We start from the raw sequence: 5881 nt of genomic DNA, 5'->3' as shown, positions 1-5881 counted from the left end.
CAAAGTATTGGCGTTACAAGTATACATAAAATCTGATAAACTGTGGACTAACAAATCTCTTCTGGATTCTCTTGTTATTTTACAAATACAGATGTTATTTAAAATATTGCACAAATTTTATGGCCTTACAGCCAAAAAACAAACTTACAATTTATGTAAACATTAATTTATGACGTCCAAATCTAAATGTCTACAATTTATACATTTGTATGTTTTATTTTTTCTTTTAGTTTTTTTAATAAAAATACAAATTTTTTTTTTGGAAGTGAATCATTTCCAAAAAATTTTTTATTTACGTAGGTTGTTTATAACTTTATAAAAATTTGATGTTATTAACTAATTAGAGGATTAAAAAACGATTTGTAACCAACAATTTGTATAAGTTTTGCATACAAATTTTTTTAAATAATTCTTTTTAAATTTTATCTGTTGAATACATCATAAATCTTCTATCATTTTATATAAAGAAAAGAAGATTTCCTAAATAATGGAAAGAAATGAAGCCTACTACTGATTCCTTACGATTCCATGTTTTTAATCTAGAGCCCGATTTATTTTCTGTCAGCAACAGGGAGGCGAATAATAGTGCTCATACGATAACCGGAAGAGTAGTTTTTTTGGAAACTACTCAATTTTTTTGAACTGGAATCAGTCCACGTCAAATTAACAGCTTTTGATCTTTTTTTAATTTATGGTGAAAATCCCTCATTCATTTCGAAAAGATATAATTTCGACTTTGTCTCTTTCCGCCTTTCTCAGGATATATTTGTATATCTAAGGAGAATTTGTGCCAAAAATCGGTTTTAGATGTGATTTAGGAGCCTTTTGGCTATATTTGACTGACTCTCATTCGTTGTGATAAATTTTATTTTCAACCCCCGACCTAAAAAAAAGTGGGTGTTATAAGTTTGACCGCTATGTGTGTGTGTCTGTCTTCCGAGTCTAGGGTTCCGTAGCCACTTGTGTTATTTGAATAACTAGATGAAAGTAGTATGTATATTTAATCAACGTTATAAATAAATATTCGATCTGTATTCACTATTCAGACAAATGTACACAACAATAAACTTGAAAATGAGGATGTTTGTTGAGTAAAATAATGATGAATCACAGATTTTATTAATTAATGAGTTTACAAGCATGATAAAACACCTACACAAACGATAGACAGGTATTCAAAATTACATACATACATACATAAATATATATAAACAATGTAATTACAAAGAGCATGCTTGTGCACTAAAACATAATTATTATGCAAATTGTAAACAATTTTTTATAGCAACATATAGTTACATGTCTGCAATAAATCTTTTATCATCAAAATATGTTATTTTATGAAGTTAATTAATGTTATAAAATGTTATGACGGCTGGTCGATCGGTCCTCGTTTATGTCTCTCACTGAAATGGAACATTTATTTGAAATATTGGTAAATAAAATAGTAGATAGATTAATTTGTTGTTTTACACTGGAGGTCACTCTAATAAGGGTCTGTCGTTTTCTTACCAATTATTGGCACATGGACACTTCAAAACTGCAGTTTAGTGACACCACCACTACAGGATTTAATATCATTTAATCATTTGAAGCACTATTTGTGACTGTATAGTCATAAAACAACTTCCAAAAATCATGGAAAGTCAAAAAAATATCATCAACCCTTTATTTATTTATTTTCCCATATTCCCTTTTTTCAATTCATTCGTTACGGCGCCTCAAATTTGCATAAATAAATTAAATAATAATAATGACATTTTCAAATGACCTTTTACCAATTCTACATTTTAATTTTCGGGATTTTGTAATTTTACGAAAAAACAAAAAATTAATAGATCTTTCTACATAAGACGACAGTTTGTAAAGTCTATACAGCTTCATCGTTTAATCACCAGATTATAAAATAAATAAAACAAGAAATGAAGAAAATATTAACATATTTTGGCAAATAACTTCAGTTTAAAAAAAATCAACTATTATATTGTTTTAATAGAGCAGAAATATTTTTTTTCAATGTCGCAACACGTAGCCAAAATAATATATTATATGATAAAAAAAGTTTATTTAACACCTCGTATAACTTCAGTCATTGAAAAAATGATAAAAATTAAGGAATTCAAAAAATTTTGTTTTACATTTTGAAAAATTATGTTCGCCGATTTTGCCCATCTAACTAAAATTTTTCAGTGCTTAAGACATTACTTCAAGAAATTGTGATAGCATCCATATTGTATAGTCTTCCTGAATCCATTCAAAATATATTTAATGCACTGAACCTTAATTTTCATTCAAATAACCATAAAATAAGTGTCCAAAACAGAAAAATTTATATTTTGATTTATTGCTGTTAATTTTTGATTCATTTAACTCAAAATTGATTTGGCTTTTGTCCAAATTTTTTCAAAATTTTTTGGCGGGATTACGTATATTTGACTTAATCCTGATTGGTTTATTTAACACACTGATTATTTACGGGCCGCTAGGTATTGTGTATAATGGGTCTTTTAAAACAAAATTATTTGATTTTTTATTGAATTTCGGGAAATGAATCATTTTTTCTCGGAACGTAAAATTAATAATTTTTTTCGTTAGGTTATAGAATCGGTTGTAAAAAATGTTCATTTCTTATTGTTTTATGGTAAAATAAATTTAAAATTCTGTTTTTCCTGATTTAAAAAGTATGTATAAATTTGACTCATTTAGTGTCCCATTTTTCTGATTTCCGTCGTGGTTCCGTCATTATTAAAAAATCAAAATGAGAAACAAACATTATCATACAGTAATTATTCAATTATCTTCCTATTATACTGTAAGAAATCTTTTGTGGATATCACTATCTGTATCGGCGCTGACGCTATCCTGTATTGTGATATAGTAACATTAGCAATAGTTATAGCGGACGAGTCAATGCAGTATGGGCGTCAGGCCTATACTGGTTAGCGATACCCACAATACTTCTGATAAATATTCCTATTCAATACTGTAATATTACTTATGCTAACGTAGTTACTGTATATATCTATCTCTTTACTCTACCAGCATTGTCGAAAACGCCGTGCATTGCTTACCGTGTGTAGTAGCAAAAAACGGTTATCCGTAAAAGTGAAGCTTGTGCGTGAGATTCAAAACTTTCCGAGCGTCGTAAAATAAATCCTACTTATAATAATTTTCGTAAATAAAAAGTTGGAAATCTCACTGAAACAACGCTTTTCATATTCATATCTCACCATACCGACAAAAAGAAAACGAGAAATGCAGTATATACATTATTCAAGATAAAACTCGAGACTCCTATGCAACCCACTAAACAAAAGTTTGATTATATAATAATCGTTATAAATTTGTAAAATTGCATAAGATGTTGGAATGTAAAAAGGATGCAATCGGAAATGATAATTCACTTTCATGTGTCCGTTGCAAACCCACAAGCTGAGAACTATACATATGAATTCACTTCGTCGTCAGAGATCATCTGAACCTACATAATTTCTGAGAAATGTAAATAATATCGATAGTAAATATAAATTTAAGGAAATATTAGCTGATTAAGTTTTAGTTTTGTACTCGACAATGAAAAATCATTAGCAAATTACAGAACTTGCAGAATTAAAAAAGAAATATTTTTTGACTTCCTTGTAAACTAATTTCACACTTTAGTAGTATTACATTTTTATTTTATTTTTTATTTATTAAGTTAAAAAATCAAAGTAAAATAATAACTCAATTCATTTACTCAAATAAACAAAAATTAAGTTAAAGTAATTAGGAAATATGCAAACACATAAACATATGCATCAATAAAGCGTAAATATTTTATAATCTTTTAAATACAAACCATATGAAAACGTGCATTCATAAATGCATCTACAGCCTGAAATACACGATGCCTCTGTTCCAAAACAAAAATACAAATATATTTCATAATAATGACTACACACACGACATCTATTTGTCGTCTTTACGCTAATCAAAATTAACACCATCAATAATTTGTCTAAATATATTAATAGATCATCAATTGTTTTAATGATCTAGTTTAATGAAATTGGAGAAAATTAGGTCGTAACTTTAAAATCATTGACTATTTATTTAAATGAGACCGCAGTGTTGTAAATAAATTATGGAAAGTTTAATTTCTTCCTCAGCTGTAAAAATAGGCCGTTAATCCACAAGTAAAATTTAGATCATATTCTTTTACTGTCTTTTGAAAATTTAAGTTTGATAAAAAAGAAAATTCAGATTTTAGTCGTGACCCGACTGGCGCGTAAAACCATTTCCTCCACCAATGCAACAGGGGATCGTATTAAATTTGTTTATCATTTCAGATAAAGAATTCTCACTTCACGAACAAAATAGTGAAGTTGGTTTTTAAAAATCTTCGCTAATATGCAAGATATGAACGTTTAAAATTCCTAATTAAACAAAGAGGAAGATACCCACTACTGACGTCATACGTGGGTATCGTTATAAAGATTACATATAAAACTTTTTTTGCTAAAAGAAGATGGACAACCTTTGATTGCTTAAAACTTCTTCGTTTTTTAATCAATTTTAATTTCACTTTCTAATTTTGTCATGGTATCAAGTTAGTTTTACATTTTTATGGGCCATATGGCCAATTCCACATCTGAATTATCCCCTATTGCATCACAACTACAGCGCAACATATTTTCAACAGTTTAACTAAAATATTAATTGATATTAGTCTATATAATTAAAGTTACGTTGCAATCACAATCGAGGCTCAATAATTGAGAATCCCATGCAAAAAATTGTTTTTCATTTAAGCGACGCTCATACCACTGTAAAAAAAGTCAAATAAACCACAAAACAGCGCCTTTTATCATTTTTGACTATTAACAGGCTCAAATCGAATATGACTTCATTAGAAGGATATTACTGAAATTTTTAATTACGTCAGATCATATAAAGATAAATAATAAATAGAAAAGTGAAGTGGTATAACAGTTAATAAAATAGCCTGTCCATCGGCTAACAACCGGATATTTTTGGTTTGTTGTTCCAAGAAATAAGTTTGTTTCTGGGAATATTTAAAAACTTGAATTGATTCTTCTAAGCATTTAAGTCGCTGGTGGGTGGTTAAGGCGATCGTTTATAGTCGCCTTAACTTAATTTGATAAAAAGTGTTAATTGTATCCTCACTTAATTAAAACAGATATTACACTTACAAGTAAAAATACATACAACAAAGTGAACAAACCGACATCATCGTTAAGAGAATAAATGAGAAACATAAAAAAAAGAATTTTTAAGCAAAAAATAAAAACTAATATGTAAAAATTATTTAAATTGCAATACTATTCAACAAAATTAACTCAGTTATAATAATAATAATGTCAAACGACCTATTTTACGGTACATTTAGTTTCAACACACTACACTCTACAAGTATTAAAAAAATCTACAAAAATAAAGTAGAAAAACGTGTAAATACGCATAATATATCCATACAGGATGTACTAATGATCATTATTGGCAAGAAATTCGAAGATCTCATATTGAAAATGTAAACGTATCGCTAGAATACATAGTAGGTATATTAGTTCAATTTTCATATTTTCAAGTTTTAGTTAAAAGAAAAAGTAGTATTAATTTAAATTCATTTCTAGCATAAAGTAGCCTAATAATGAAAAGCATTATTGAAGTGAAAACTTCTTTAGCCGCGTTAAGCGACTTTTGTACAAGAATTTTTTTAGTTGGAAGATTCTAGTTTGACGTGGTCACCATGGTTCAGATCGTCACTTTCGAAGTCACGAAGTCACATGCATATCACGTTGAAAACACCGTTTCACGATACTACAGCTAAATATTTGTATTTACAATAGAATAGGATTTAATTTAAAATGTGAATTCATTG

Source organism: Chrysoperla carnea, chromosome 4 (genome assembly GCF_905475395.1).
Source record: "Chrysoperla carnea chromosome 4, inChrCarn1.1, whole genome shotgun sequence".
Lineage (NCBI taxonomy): Eukaryota > Metazoa > Arthropoda > Insecta > Neuroptera > Chrysopidae > Chrysoperla > Chrysoperla carnea.
Note: the sequence above shows the minus strand (reverse complement) of the source record.